This window comes from Chiloscyllium punctatum, chromosome 22 (assembly GCF_047496795.1).
Source record: "Chiloscyllium punctatum isolate Juve2018m chromosome 22, sChiPun1.3, whole genome shotgun sequence".
Taxonomy (NCBI): domain Eukaryota; kingdom Metazoa; phylum Chordata; class Chondrichthyes; order Orectolobiformes; family Hemiscylliidae; genus Chiloscyllium; species Chiloscyllium punctatum.
In genome coordinates, this window is record NC_092760.1 from 55,917,328 (window position 1) to 55,934,405 (window position 17,078).

Sequence of the window (17,078 nt, forward strand, 5' to 3'; positions counted from 1 at the left end):
TCCACCATCTACAATGCACACATCAGGAGTGTAATGGAATAGTTGCCTTTTGTCTGGATCAGTTCAGCTTCGACAACACTCAAAAAGCTTGACACAATCCAGGACAAAACAGTTTGTTTGGCTCCACTTGTACAAATACTCACTCCATCCACCACCAACAGTTAGTAGTATATGTGTGTACCATGTACAAAGTGCACTGCACCACCCTGTAGACTGCATCTTCCAAACCCATGACAGTATCCATTTAGAAGGATGACAGCAGTAGATACATTGGAACACTACCAGCTGCCAGTTATCCTCTGGAGCTGAAAATACATTGCTGTTCCTGTTACTGTCATTCAGTCAAAATCTGGAATGCTGTCCACAACGGCATCATAGGTCTCCTACGCAAAATAGATTGCAATGATTCAAGAAAACAGCTCATACATCTTCTCTTGCGCAATTAGTTATGGGCATGAAATATTGGTCTTGTAAGTGCCACCCATTTGACTGTTGTCGAAGCTGAACTGATCCAGACAAAAGGCGAGTATTCCATTACACTCCTGACGTGTGCATTGTAGATGGTGGACATGAATGAATACAAAAAGTATTTTGAGACTGTTGAATTCAGACACAAGCTTCCGTACTTTATTTTGCTGATACTTCCATATATCCTTTATATATCTCATATATAATGCACATAACAATTATATGCATTTGCATATTATATGAAAATGTATAGTGCACGTGTTATAACTTGTGCAGTGTAAGTTGCAGGGAGTGGCCCTGTTGAAACCAGGCATGTGAAGGATGGGCTTCCATCAAATTGGAAACTTACTAATGCTCAGAAAAAAAAAATTGAACTTTTAACCATTAATCTAAATTGAAAAATGTCACAGTTATTGATGCTGCTTTGATTCTAGAAGTATTGTTACTCTTACATTTTAGACTTATTTTCTTCATCAGGAATCATATTTTAATCCCTTAGCCGGCCCTCTCCAACCCTTCAATGGAAATCGATGAGGGGAGCCCGCATATACTGTTCTGGAAAAATTACATCTCATCAGATTAGAGTGCAAACATGCAGGTGGCTGTTTAGCCATCTTCAGGCAAATTCATATTACGGCAATTAGCAACGAGGACCAAAATTGGTGTATTAAAACAAGACCTTCAATGTGCTCAGTCTTATTAACAGAGTGACTGTTTTCACCATTTTACCAAAATAAACCCTAACTCTGAAACACAACTGCAATCAGTTTAATCAGTCCCTATTTTCATTTTAATCTGACACTGGTCACATCTTATGGAGAGTTTATAAAGTAATTTCTGTTGTAAAATTTATGACTTGGACTACTTTTTTAATGTATGTCATGACCTTGCACCTTGGCAGCAATCAAGGAAATCTCCAATTCCCTCACTGACCTGGTGGTCCCAGAGGGCTAAGCTCATCCATTGTCGACTGCAAACTGACATACTAGCCTTCTAGAGACAGGAAAACGTGCTCCCCTATTGTGGCTGAATGCAGCTGTCCCCTCTTCAAACATGTGAAAACCACCCTTAATACCTCCCCAACTCACTGTCAGTTGACCAATTCCTGCTGTGAATTATATTTTCTTTTTCCTTTTAAGCTCAATACCAGAAGGTAAAAATGAAAAACATAATTTCATGAGGTTTTGTCATCAATGGATGCATCTGAAAAGTGTAAGCTTACATTTCTCCTCTGTTCTCTTCCATAAAGAGAAATATCTAAACATTGACACACAAAAGGTTTAGACAGCTTTTGTGAATATATTTATTTGGAATAAATGTACCATAACAGTAATGTTGACTCTTCTCAAATTAATGAATGGTGCTGAACATTTTTCAAGAAATGAGAACTTGTGAAATTCTTATTTAACTGCTTTGCAGTCATGTGGAGCTGCTCAATGACCTGAAATGAATGTGAAAACTGGTAAATTAAGCAGAAAGAAAAGTGCAAGTCAGGGTTCAAGTGGGATCTCTCACTTTTCCACATAGTTAAATAGTAACTGGATAATTCAGTAAACTAAGTGATTTAAATACATATGATCTGATACCAGTTAGTCTATAGAGAACTGTTCCTAGGGGAAAAAAATGCCTGGAATCCAACTCTCCAATGGGATTTTAATCTATTTTAACAGGTTCATGAAGTAACTTCACCTCTGCTACAAAATTATTATAAAACTTGTCAAAGCAAATTCTTTCAAGGCATGTGATCTAATTCAGATGATGTTCAAAGATATAATGTGACCTGCTGTCTGGATATAAAGTTGTCTTTCTCCTTTCATGGTCAAAAGTAACTTTGTGTGATGCCAAATGACCACTGAAGTGACCTATTAAAATTGAAATATTGGAAACATGCATAGGAATTTGAGCTTTTGTCTACAGCGTAGAACAAACATAGATTCAAATTTCTATCCAATTTTAAGAGATAAAATGACAATAGATCTTTTATATTTGGGAATTTCTTTGTGACTTTCAAATATAACTGTTATGCCTAAAAATGTACAGCAATATCTAAAAATAAAGCTTCCAGCCTTCCTTTCAGAAAAATGTAACTTCTCAGATGTATGTTTAATTACCTCAGAACTGAGGCTTTTGTTAGTAGATTTGAATGTATAATGAATTTTTGATGGTTCCAAGTTCTCCATTGTGAATAAGTGTAATTTTACTTAATGTGGCAATTTGCTCAGCTCTTGTATGATTCCAGGTAACTTTTGTCGCTGTATGACAATTTACTCATAATTCCTATTTTTCACCTGATGCTTTTATCTTATGCTTATTGCTATGATGCACTTTAAAGCACTGACAAAAACATATCCTTGTCATATTCAGAATAACTTAGTGCCTGTAAGAGATGATCCTTTCCACTGTCAAGTTTTTAGGGTAGTAGATCCACTCTCAATTTAACGTCCATCGTACATTCTGGCATCATTTCTGTGGTCCCAGTCTAGACAAGGGCAATTATATTTTAGTGAAGTGGTCATAAAGTGTGTTGGCTTTCTTTTTCATGCATTACTCTCCCAGTAACTCTTGACTTAACTCAGCATCTATGATACAGACCATCAGTGCTGCTGGGCAAAGGCATAACAAAAATAAAAGTGAAAGTTAATGCAAAGGGCCACAGAGAAATATTAAAATCTTTTGCAAAAGTTCTTTCAATCATTTCTTATTTGTTGACCATTTTTGCTATGGACTTAAATTAACATAAATTTTTGTGCATTGCGTTGTGGATCTTATATCATTCCTTTCTCAATTCTAAAAAGATCGTCACAGGATTTGCTTATTCCTCAGTGCGACTTGGTTTATATCATAGAACATAGAACATAGAACATAGAAGAATACAGCGCAGTACAGGCCCTTCGGCCCTCGATGTTGTGCCGATCAAAGCCCACCTAACCTACACTAGCCCACTATCCTCCATATACCTATCCAATGCCCGCTTAAATACCCATAAAGAGGGAGAGTCCACCACTGCTACTGGCAGGGCATTCCATGAACTTACGACTCGCTGAGTGAAGAACCTACCCCTAACATCAGTCCTATATCTACCCCCCCTTAATTTAAAGCTATGCCCCCTTGTAATAGCTGACTCCATACGTGTAAAAAGGTTCTCACTGTCAACCCGATCTAACCCCCTAATCATCTTGTACACCTCTATCAAGTCACCCCTAAACCTTCTTTTCTCCAATGAAAACAACCCCAAGTGCCTCAGCCTTTCCTCATAGGATCTTCCTACCATACCAGGCAACATCCTGGTAAACTTCCTCTGCACCCGTTCCAGTGCCTCCACATCCTTCCTATAGTATGGTGACCAAAACTGCACACAATATTCCAGATGCGGCCGCACCAGAGTCTTATACAACTGCAGCATGACCTCAGGACTCCGGAACTCAATTCCTCTACCAATAAAAGCCATTGCGCCATATGCCTTCTTCACTGCACTATTTACCTGGGTGGCAACTTTCAGAGATCTGTGTACATGGACACCAAGATCCCTCTGCTCTTCCACACTACCAAGTATCCGACCATTAGCCCAGTACCCCATCTTTTTGTTACTCTTACCAAAGTGAATCACCTCACACTTAGCTACATTGAACTCCATTTGCCACCTTTCTGCCCAGCTCTGCAGCTTCTCTATATCCCGCTGTAACCTGCCACATCCTTCCTCACTGTCTACAACTCCTCCGACTTTCGTATCATCCGCAAACTTGCTCACCCAACCTTCTAACCCTTCCTCCAGGTCATTTATAAAAATGACAAACAACAATGGTCCCAAAACAGATCCTTGCGGAACACCGCTAGTGACGGCACTCCAAGATGAACCTTTGCCATCAACTACTACCCTCTGTCTTCTTCCAGCCAGCCAATTCCTAATCCAAACCTCCAACTCACCCTCAATGCCATATCTCTGTATTTTCTGCAGTAGCCTACCATGGGGGACCTTATCAAACGCCTTACTAAAATCCATATATACCACATCTACCGCTTTCCCCTCATCTACCTCCTTAGTCACCTTCTCAAAGAATTCAATAAGGTTTGTGAGGCACGACCTGCCCTTCACAAAACCATGCTGACTATCCTTGATCACATTATTCTTTCCAGGTGTGCATAAATCCTTTCGCTTACAATTCTCTCTAAGACTTTGCCCACAACAGAAGTGAGACTCACTGGCCTATAGTTACTAGGATTATCCCTACTCCCCTTCTTGAACAAGGGAACCACGTTTGCTATCCTCCAGTCCTCTGGCACTACTCCTGTAGACAAAGAGGACACAAAAATCAAGGCCAATGGCTCTGCAATCTCCTCCCTTGCTTCCCAGAGAATCCTAGGATAAATGCCATCAGACCCAGGGGACTTATCTATTTTCACCCTTGCCAGAATTTCCAACACCTCTTCTCTACATATCTTAAAGCCATCCATTCTACTTATTCATGCCTCAGTATTCATATCGACAACAATGTCTTGTTCCTGAGTGAATACTGACGAAAAGTATTCATTCAGTGCCTCCCCAATCTCTTCAGCCTCCACACGCAACTTCCCATTACTATCCTTGATTGGACCTATTCCTACCCTAGTCCTTCTTTTATTCCTAACATACCTATAGAAAGCCTTACTGAATTTTGAATGACATTGAACTCTTCATATGTCACCTTCACCTCTGTGCTCACTTTTCTTTTCAGGAATTGTCTCTCCCCTCAATGGATGCTTTCATCCATCTTTGAGATTGTCTCTCCATGTGTCCTTTTACACATTCTCTTGATCTTTTCATGGTGAACTTATGGTGTGACGACAGCCATTTTAATTCCCTGTTCCCACATTCACTCCAAGCTGTTCCTCTGAACGTTTTACACATTAGATTAGTCAACAAGGAGAGATGCCGTTGATTTCTGGTTAACTATGTTCTACCCTATCGATTCAGAATGCCAACTCTTGACCACTTAATCCTACCTCCTCTACATCATTGTTGAATAACAATCATTTCTTGAATTGTTGCTGACCTCATTTCTATTTGTCATCTTCCCTCCACAGCTTTCCACCTCATAGTTTCTATTTAGTTTCTACAGATAGATAAATACAGATAGAAGCTATATTTACCCATAGAATTTATCTCCTTCTCAAGATCCATAAACAGGATGACTCTATTGTGTCAGCCTGTTTCTACACACAGTCAAGATTAGAGTGGTGCTGGAAAAGCACAGCAGGTCAGGCAGCACCTGAGGAGCAGGAAAATCGAGGTTTCATCAGGAAACGTTTTGCCCGAAACGTCAATTTTCCTACTCCTCGGCTACTGCCTAACCTGCTGTGCTTTTCTAGCACCAATCTGATCTTAACTCTGATCTCCAACATCTGCTGTCCTCACTTTCACCCTGTTTGTACACATAACCGATTCCTTCTTAAACTCTACTTTTCATCCATTCACCAGTATCTGTATACCTACGTTTGTGATCCTTCTGATACTTTTCAACACCTTAAAAGTTTCCAGTTTTTTGGCATTGTCTTTTCTTTATCACACATATTCAATCTGTCTAGACCTCCATTCTCTGCCTGGATAGCCAGAGAGTTCTCTACTTTTTCCTTGAACAGACATCCAATCAGGGTCCTATCCTCCACTACCCTCCCCTGCCTATTGTCACTTTGAACAGATTCTTCTCCTTCCCACTCACATCTTTCAACTGAAAGCTGTTGTAATGGTCACTTTCATGGCTCCAAGCTGTGTCTGTCTTTTTGTGGCATATGTTGAGCATTTCTTGCTTTAGTCTTATTCAGGCCCCCATTCTGATTTTTTTTCTGGTATGTTGATGACTGCATCAGTGCTCCATCCTATTTTCTTTCCTGAATTGGAAAACTTTAACTGTGATTCCAATTTTCACCTTTCTCACGGTTTCACATGGTCCATTTTTGACCCTTCCCTTCCTCAACTTCTCTGTGTCTATTTTTGGCAATAGGTTATTAAATAATATTCATTATGAACCTACAGACATTCAGAGCTACATTTATTACACTTCCTCTTCCTTACTCTTTGTAAGGACATCCATTACATTTCCTGAGTACATTGTCATCCACAGACCATCACTGCAGGAATACCTCTGATTAATATCTTAGGTTCAACTTTCTTCAGCTGCTTTATCAATAACCTTCTCTCCAGTATAAGATCAGAAATAGGCATGTTTGCTAATTATTCCATAATGTTCAGCACTTTGGCAACGTCTCAGATATTGAAGCAGTGTCCAAATACAACAAGATCTGGACAACATTGAAGCTTAGGCTGTGAAATGGCAAGTAACGTTCACCCCATACAAATGCCATACAATGACCATCTTCAACAAGAGAGAATTTCTCTATCACCCCTTGATATTCAAATGTATTACCATTGCTGTATCTCCAATTATTAACATGTTAAGAGTTACCCAAAGACTAAACTGGGCCAGCCATGTAAATTCTATAACTACATAAGCAGGTCAGAAGTTGGAAATTCTGTAGGAGATAATTCACCTTCTGACTGCACAAGACCTATCCATATTCCAGAAAGCACATCTCAGGAGTTTAATGGAATAGCCCACCTGCCTGGATAAATGCAGCTCTAACAACACCCATCCAGGACAAATCAGTCTGCCTGATTAATACCTCCAACCATCACATTCAGCATTCACCTTGCAGCAGTGTTACCACCTACAAAATTTACTGCAACAACTCACCAAGTCTTCTTTACCAGTACCAAGAGGGTGGTGCTGGAAAAGCACAACAGGTCAGGCAGCATCCGAAGTGCTGGAGAATTAACATTTTGGGGCATAAGCCCTTCATCAGGAATCTGAGATCATTAGACAAGTCTCAGTCCTGATGAAGGGCTTATGCCCAAAACGTTGATTCTCCTGCTCCTCGACTGTTGCCTGACCTGCTGTGCTTTTCCCGCACCCTACTCTTGACTCTGATCTCCAGCATCTGCAGTCCTCACTTTCTCCTTCTTTACCAGCAGGCTCGAAACCCACAGCCTCACCAGTTAAGAGCAGCTGATGCATGAAACCACCAGCACTTGCAAGTTCCTCTGTAACCCATAAAAATCTGACGTGGAGCTATGTTGTTCGTACACTGTTGCTGAGTCAAAATTCTGGGTCTTGCTGTCTAACAGCACTGTGGATATCCTCACACACATGGACAGCAATGATTCGAGAAGGCAGCTCAGTACCTTCTCATGGACAATTAAGGATGAGCAGTGACTGCTGGTCACCCACATCCTGTGAATTAATAAAAAAAAAGTCTACTATGTCTACTACATATCTCATCCTTTCTCCTTTCACCAAAAACAATGAGAGGGATGGGATTGTCAGTTTAAACTACCTGCTTTAAAATTTAAACAAAGCCTAGCAGTGAACTGTCGATCAACTTTTATGAATACATTCTCCATGACAACATCTGTACCAATCAGATCCACTTGCCAAGCAATCAGCTCTCTCATGTCTCATAACATAATCTTTTTTCTTCCCTTGAATTGTTAGTCTTGTGAATTGCCCTGATTAGTGCAAAGCGAAAAGCTTCAATAAAATGTGTCTGTTTTCAGTAATGCTCGTGCTATACTACCAAATGACTCTAATTATTTTAAAGGAAACCTGTTCTAAAATTATCATAATATATTTCAAAATATATGTATATGTATGGAGAGCAGTTAATTCTTACGTTAGTGTACTGAAGCTAGCATAGATTAAGCAACAATGAAGTTAAAATATTTGGAAATTTATTTAATGAAATCTTATCACAAATGAATTGGTTACAGAAAATTTAAGTGTTAAATGACTTTCCTGTTGATCTATACAAAACAAAGAACTTAATGGCAATTGGAAGATTCTTTGTAAATCACTATTACTAATATGGGTATGTGTGTAGTGCAATAGAGAGTAGAGCTTGTGTCAAAGACCCTTTCTTATTTGTCTCCTCCCCTGAAGGCACTGATTTGAGTTGGGTTTTATTTCCATTAGAGCTGAAAATGTGTTGCTGGAAAAGCGCAGCAGGTCAGGCAGCATCCAAGGAACAGGAGAATCAACATTTCGGGCATCAGCCCTTCTTTCTGATGCCCAAAACGTCGATTCTTCTGTTCTTTGGATGCTGCCTGACCTGCTGCGCTTTTCCAGCAACACATTTTCAGCTCTGATCTCCAGCATCTGCAGTCCTCACTTTCTCCTTTTATTTCCATTAGTCTATGTTGCTCATCAGCACCTCATTCAAGTGCCCATTTCATCTGTATAAATCCAAATAGTAACTGGCAGATTAATGTAGTCTGACAGAGTGTTACAACAAAGCTTGATAATGGACTTATCTGGCATCTGCACAAACTTAGCACATGAATTTGAATAAGAGCCATGAGATAAGAATCAGTATTCAGAAGCCTGGCTAATTTCACTTCTTCCTACTTAAAGCACTGACATCAATTCAATTGCTACTTTAATTGAGATCAGGTAACAAAATACAGGGACTTTTCTTATGATGAGGCTTCTTTGCCAGTTGTTAAGATTGTTGTGTATTTTGTTAGCAGATCAATAACCAACAGGTGCACTGGGGACCAGTCAGAAAAAATATGATGCCAAGACATGAGATGTTTATTTGCCAAAAATCATGCATTCATTCTTTGGACTTGGGGATTATGGTAAACTTCAAAGCTAAGTAAATAACACAACTCATTGCATGAAAATACTGTAGCTGATATCACAGTATATATTTTTCATTCATGAAGGACCATCATTGGCAAGACCATGGAGTAATTGAGTTATACAGCATGGAAACAGGCCCTTCAATGCAAATCCTCCTCGCTGACCAGATACTATAAACTGACCTAGGAACCTTGATCAGATGGACCAATGGGCTGAGGATTGGCAGATTGAGTTTAATCTAGATAATGTGAGGTGTTGCATTTTGGTAAGGCAAACCAGGGCAAGACTTATATAGTTAAAGGTAGGTCACTGAGGAGTGTTGCCGAACAAAGAGACCTCAGCATGCAGGTGCATAGTGCCTTGAAAGTGAAATCACAGGTAGATAGGGTGGTGAAGAAGGCATTTGGCACCTTGCCTTCATCGGTCAATGCATGAGTATAGGAGTTGAGATGTCATATTACAGCTATGCAGGACATTGCTGAGGCCACTTTTCGAATACAACATACAATTCTAGTCTTCCTGCTATAGGAAAGATGTTGTCAAACTTGAAAGGGTTCAGAAAAGCTATGCAAGGATGTTGCTCGGACTGGAAGGTTTAAATTATAGGGCGAGGCTGAATAGGCTGGGTCTTTTTTCCCTGGAGTGTTGGAGGAAAAGGGATGACCAAATTGAGGTTCATAAAATCACGGATATAGTGAATAGCTAAGATCTTTTTTTCCCCAAAGTAAGGATGTCCAAAACTAGGAGGCATAGGTTTAAGTTGAGTGAAGAAAGATTTAAAAGGACCTGAGGGGCAGCTTTTTTATGCAGAGGATGGCGCATGTATGGAATGAGCTGAGGAGAAGGCGGTGCAGGCAGGTACACTTCCAATATTTAAAAAGCATCTGGCCACCGGAATACATTGGCCATCCTTAATTCTCTTCATAAGATGGTGGTGAGCCATCTTCTTCTGCTGCAGTCTGTGAGTGTAGGTACACCTTTAAGTGAGGCAGCTTCAGAATTTTCACTCATTGATAAAGGAAGAGCATATATAATCCAGACAGAATGGTACACAACTTGGAGAGGAATTGGAGAGGATGGCATGCCAAAGTGCTTGTTGTCTTTTTCCTTCCAGATAAAGGTTATGGATTTGGGAGGTGCCTCACTTTGAAAAGCTTTCCTGTTGGGTGCACAGAAATAGAAAAAATTGTTATTTTAAATTTCAACTAATGAAAAATTCCAGATCAGAGGAATGAGCCATGCCTGATTTTCGATGATATCACTTGGAGTGGGGCAAGGGAAAGCATTCTAATTTGACAAGTTGATTCTCATTGATGAGAAATTACTTCATCAATGTTAGCACTGGGAGGCAGTCAGAAGAAAAACTATGCCAAGATTTGAAATGCCTGTCTGTCAAAAATCATCGCTTCATACATTCATTCAATTAGCTTGGAGATTATGGTGAACTTCACAGTAGAGTAAATAGCACAACTCCTGTTGAGATTAATTGAAAATACTGTAGCAGGAAAGTTATTCAACATTTGTCTTTTCTGCAACCAATTGTGAGTGACTGGGTGAGGAGAGTCAGAATTTAAAATAGCAACTGGTGGGAAAAAGCCCACCACAGTTACCACTCTGATGTATGGTTTTGAGTCACAAATAGCTATGATACTGCTGGAATTGAGGTCGGATAGGATTTCTGCCCACTATAATGGTGTACCACTGATGAATTACTGACAAGGAAAGTTAAAAGTAGTATTAGGTTAAAGGCAGAGTCTTAGTAAGATGTAAACAAAAAGCTATAGTCCTGAGGATTAAGAGAATTCTAGAATTCAGCAAAGGAGGAATGATAATTTTAAAAATGTAAAAAAAAATGTAAAATAGCAAGGAAGATCAAAATGAAGTATAAAAGTTTCTGCTGGCATTTAAAAAGATAAAGAATAGCTAAGACAAATGTGAGCCCATTACAAGCAGAGACGGGAGAATTTATAGCAGGGAAAACAGAAAAGCTAAAAATCCCCTACTACAGCCTTCAGCCCCCTAGACTCCACAAATTGGATTCTGGATCTCCTGAAATAGTCATCCCTCTTGTCTCCATTACCTCCTTTCCCCTTTCTGGATGGATCTGACAGACTGGTCATAAATGCACAACAAGTCAGTTAGCCCATGATTGATGCTGAAACGTTTCCTTAACTGCATTAACTGCATTCCCATGACTGGCCACTGAAGAGTTGGGAATTTTCGGATGCCACTGTCAGTGGACAAGGGGTGCACATGGCTGCTGCCCATGGATCATGCCATGAGATGCTGTGGCATGATAACCAACAGCAGCAGTGACAAGCCAAAGTCACTGTGTACCCACTCTGACTTCCACTTCAAGAATTCTTGTCATCTAGTTTGCTTGCAGTGATCGTGGATATTAATAATTCAAGATTTTCAGTTAATACTGTTGTTAATAAGAAATAATCCCCTTTAATCGGCAATTTGCTGCTGCCCAGAGAGAATCGCATCTCAACACCCTGAAACTAGTGAAAACATGCTTCACATTACTCCTGATATCAAAATAGTCCTCACTGAACTTTTCACTCAATTCTGTCCCATTTCTCACCATCGCCCAGATTGTTCTGGCCCAACAAATATTCCATCTTTTGTGTCTGTCTTCACAGAGGAAGATACAAGAAGTCTCCCTGAAATAATTGAGTTCCAAAGGTCCAGAAAGACTATGCAACTGAAAGAAATTAGTATTAATTAAATAAAGTACTCTTAGAGAAATGTATCTAAAACTTGACAAAATTGCAGTGGAGTTTCCCAGATTAATTTCTGGTATGTTGGTAGTCTTCTGAGGAGAGATTGAGGGCATGAGGTTGCACCCTGTGTAGTTTAGATAAATAAGAGGTGATCGTATAGAGACTTACAACATTCTTAAAAGGATAGTCAGAGTAGAGACAGAAGGGATGTTTTTACTGACTCCGGGATCTAGAAGCAGCATCACAGGCTTCGAATAAAAGGCAAGCCAGTTAGGACTGAGATGAAGAGGAACTCCTTCAGTGTGAGGCTGGTGAATCTTTGGAATTGTCTTCTATAGAGGGTTGACAAAGTTATTTCAGTAAGTCAACACCAGACAGAGATTGATAGGTTTCTAATTATTAATTATATCAACCTACATGGGGACAGTGCTGGAATAGCGTATTTAGATAGGTGATTCACTTTGATCGAGAATGGCAGAATATGCTTGAGGAGCTGAGTAGCCTCCTCCTGCCCCTGTGTTCATATGACCGCATCGTAATCTATGGTGGCAGATCATTTAAAGATGATAACCATACAGACTGTACGCGTCTCATCCTCAAAGTCTCAGATACATTTGTGGGGAGAAGGGTGATAGGCATAAAACACATGCAGATAAAAGCGTACCTCAAATGTTTGTAGGTGTGCAGGGGAATGGAGCAGAAATTGGCTGGAGGAGGGATATGAGGTCTAGCATATGAGGAACGGCTGAGGATACTGGGATTGTATTCGTTGGAGTTTAGAAGATTAAGGGGAGATCTAATAGAGACGTACAAAATAATACATGGCTTTGAAAAGGTGGATGCTAGAAAATTGTTTCTGTTAGGCGAGGAGACTAGGACCCGTGGACACAGCCTTAGAATTAGAGGGGGTCATTTCAGAACAGAAATACGGAGACATTTCTTCAGCCAGAGAGTGGTGGGCCTGTGGAATTCATTGCCACGGAGTGCAGTGGAAGCCGGGACGCTAAATGTCTTCAAGGCCGAGATTGATAGGTTCTTGTTGTCTAGAGGGATTAAGGGCTACGGGGAGAATGCGGGCAAGTGGAGCTGAAATGCGCATCAGCCATGATTGAATGGCGGAGTGGACTCGATGGGCCGAATGGCCTTACTTCCACTCCTATGTCTTATGGTCTTATGGTCTTATGGGATGGAAGACTGGTGCTACTTAAAGAGCCAGAGGCAGCACCTGAAACCATAAACAACATCAGCAAGAAGGATGCTGATTATGACCTGAGACTCTGATTTGGATGTCCACCTGACAGAGTGCTCAGGAGGAAGGACATCCTCTCTGGAGCTGGAGACACAGTCAGCATGTCCATGAAAAAAGGTGACTGTGAGTGCCACCTCCTTGATTCCCAGGATTCTTTGCACAAAGTAATTTCTTGACCTGAATAAAGCTGAAGAAGTTAATCATCTCCCCTTCAACCCCTTCTTTCCAGTCTTGTTATTGTGCCGCACTCTTTTAATTAACCTCCCAATGCTTTAAGATTCTCATCAGAATCTTTGGTTCCTTCTGCCATCTTTTCACTTACTACTTTTTAAATTCACCCTCACTCAAACGTGCTTTGTTTCTTTAGGACCCTCTTATAACCTGGTGTGTCAAATTGTAACAAAAGAATTGCTGACAATCTTCCCACAACCATGCTTTGCCTTCCCTCAATGGGGATCCCATAGTGACGAAATCACAATGGGTGTGTTATGTAATCATCTTTGGATTGAAAGATGAGCATCACATGCAGCAAACATTTGATTATTTTAATTTTAATTTCCTTTGCAGGAGCATAACCTAACGATAAATCCATCTAAGCCTCACTAGTAAACCACTACAAAATTCACAAAATGCTTCAAACTAATATCAGCAAAGATGTAAATCACAAGAGATATAGCACGAAGCATTGTACAGACTGATAGTGTGCATTAGGGGAGATGGCTATGTATACCTTTTCAGCTCAATTCTACTTTATGAGAGATTGAAATGTAAGAGCTCCAGGTTGGACGTGTGATCGCCAGCTATCTCAAAACCAAAATTGTCCAAAGTCTAGATATTTTTGAAAGAATTCCATTTTGTCTTCAGGAAAATGAAATTCACATTATTCAAATACTAGAATGTTTGGATATGTGTTAGTTATTGGTAGAGCCAGAGTAGTCATCAGTTTTGCTGTTTTATTTATAGTGGCACACCAATTAGTTTCTTCACTCCAAGTGGACTAAAATTATACTTGAACTCAATCAATCTGGCCTTGCCCAAACCACCCAACCTTTGTACATGCACTATTGATGCTGTTGTAGCCATGTCTTTCGCATGCTCTGGTGTTTACTGGGATTTTCATTGAAGTAAATAAGAGGAAAATACTTCGTAAATAGAAAGAAATTTTGATTTATTCTTTCACAAACTCTATGCATTCAATACTATTTATTGTTTTTCAAACTTGGATTCTCATATCCATTATTCCTTGAACTTGGCCTTGATTAAACTACGTCGTTCCAATGTCTGAAATCTGGGAAAATCCAAAATCTGGCAAGGTCTCAATCCCGAGGGTGCCGAAAGTTGGACAGGAAACTTCTTTTGAAAACTTTACAACTTCTCCATTAAAAATACCAATTTTTTTTTATTCTACAGCTGTCTTACTTTGAATTTTAGGAGTCAGATTTTCCCATCAGTGATAGGAACTTGGGGGAGGGACCAATCCTGCATTATGATTGTACGAAGGTCTTCAGCTGCCAGGAAGTGTATTTAAATATGATTGAGAGCTCAATCTCCCCAGAGATAGGACTGCTGTAGAATTATTGGTGGAAGAAGGGAGAATTTGGATGGGGGACAGTAGAGAAGCAGGCCAAATTCTGGCCCAAAAGCCCTGTCTTTCCATGGTCTTAAAAAATTGAGAGGTTCTTCATCTTCAAAGAGGTCAGAGCAAATGGAGAGCTGAGGCGCAGGAGAGAGGTAGGCAAACGTTGGTATTGTTCTTTTCTGCTCAATAGTCATTTGACCAGACTTTCATTTCTTTTCCCCAATAAATCAAAATAATTTCAATGTTGCCACTGTTTTTATTTCCCTATCAAACAAAATAAGTTCAGTGCTACCAACTGTAATCCACAAGATTACAGGTGGTCACCTTCAAGGTGGTCCAAATGACTGTCCATCCCTGTGAAAATCTCAGGAAATCGGAAGACAAGCACACACTGAGCTCCTACTGATCTCAACAAGCCCAATTAACAAGATGGGGCTAATGTCATGTCCCCACCTGCTTACCACCTCTCCCCATCCTTGGTAAAGTCATCAAAGATAGGACTATGGCATGCAAACCATTCACATGTCACTGACTCCATTTTTTTGTCATCGTGCCCCCCGTACTGTGCTGATTTGGGAGTGGAAAATCCAAACCTATGAAGCTTTAATTATTCTATGATTAAATCTATATTTTTAAACACAGCTATCAATGTAAGAAGGCCAGATTTAGCAATGTGAATGCCAGGAGCCGACTGATGAGTATTAAACTCCAGGGATCCAAACTAGAAGAGTGGTGTGGCTTGAGGGAACAATTATCATTCCTTTCATTTGTGTTCTATTGAATGTAAGAAACAGAAGTCTGCAAAGCAGTGAAGCCTAGAAATAGGCTGCATGAAGGACAGAGAGTATTAGAACTGTGACGGACACTTTTTAGTCCAGAGTTTATCAGTGATAATAGAGCTTGTAATTTGATTCCATTATATAACTGACCAGGAATCTCACCCACTTGTATTGCATGCTGCTGACATACATTGGAAGGATTTGCAGTTTGATACTCAACCTGTTTGGCCATGTTATGAATGTTCAGGCAGCATCCAACGAGCAGCGAAATCGATGTTTCGGGCAAAAGCCCTTCATCAGGAATAAAGGCAGTGAGACTGAAGTGTGGAGTGATCTCTCCATGCTTCAGGCTCACTGCCTTTATTCCTGATGAAGGGCTTTTGCCCGAAACGTCGATTTCGCTGCTTGTTGGATGCTGCCTGAACTGCTGTGCTCTTCCAGCACCACTATCCAGTATTTGGTTTCCAGCATCTGCAGTCATTGTTTATACCTTGCTACTTATATTCCTGCCATTGGTCTCTCAGCAGCACTCAAACTTAACCCAGAGTTTCTGACTCAGAGGCAGGGATTCTAGCCACTGCACCAGAAGGCCTTCTGCAAATTGATGATTTGAGTGTTTGTTATCACAGAAGGGGAAAAATATTGTAGTTAAAGTCAAGTGACTTCTGGCTGCTCTGTGGAGCTGCTTTGCTCGCAAGAAGACTAAACTTGTGAAGTTCCAGTTATTTAGCCAGCAGTGATAAACAAGAATATCATCAAAAAATAAATACTGAAGGGTATGAAATTTCCTTCCACCATGTTAGATAGGAGGATTCTTCTGCATTGAACAATTTCAGGTGGAGAGTACTATATAAAAGATACAAAGCATTTCATGGGTATTGACAGAGAAGGCAATAGTAAATGTATGTGCTCAGTGTGCTGTCTTAATGAACTTGGATAGCTATGGGTCTTGGTTTACCAGGTAAGTGAATAATCTTTCACTACAGAAATGACCAACAGAGAGGACTAGTTAGAAAGGGGTTTGAAGCTTTCTTCACCTGATTTCTTATATTTACATTGATTTCTATCTCTATACAATTGGAAAGAATCAAACATTTCACAATCAATTACTGATGAAAAGCAAGTATGAATAAGATTAGGCTACATCTGCTTTGAAGAATCTATTTTTTTTAATTGACTGTTTAATGCATTTACACCATTTGATGTATAAGGAAATTTTCATAATTTCCTTTCTGCAGTGTCAGTGATGCATCTTTGTGTCCGTCATAATAATAAGGCTGAAAAATGCAACATTATTGAACCTTTTCATAATTAGGCATGAGCCAGTTATGGCACATGTGAAATGCAGGGTAAAACTCAAACTATCTTCAGCTATCCTTTCAAGGTCTTAATCAGCTTTGTTAGGTTTCTAAGTCAAACCTATACTAACTTGCAGGTTGTTTGAGCTCTAAACTGGAGGCCATTGAAAATGCACCACTGTAATTGGTGCAGTTTAAAATCAATTAGTAAATGTATAGTTAGTCTTTAAGGGTTCTTGCAGTGCAATGGTAGTGTTCATACCTCTGAGTTCGGAGGCCCAGGTTCGGGTCCTACCTGCTTGGAGGT

At 40.0% G+C, this 17,078-nt stretch overlaps 1 long non-coding RNA gene across 1 annotated transcript in view; it reads left to right on the top strand.

Moving 5' to 3' along the window:
- The first annotated feature begins 396 nt into the window (after window positions 1-396).
- Window positions 397-17,078, top strand: part of LOC140493366 (uncharacterized) — a 51,407-nt gene continuing 34,725 nt past the window's right edge. The window contains exon 1 of the long non-coding RNA XR_011963651.1: window positions 397-522. This is a non-coding gene — a long non-coding RNA (uncharacterized lncRNA). The remainder of the gene's footprint in view (window positions 523-17,078) is intronic.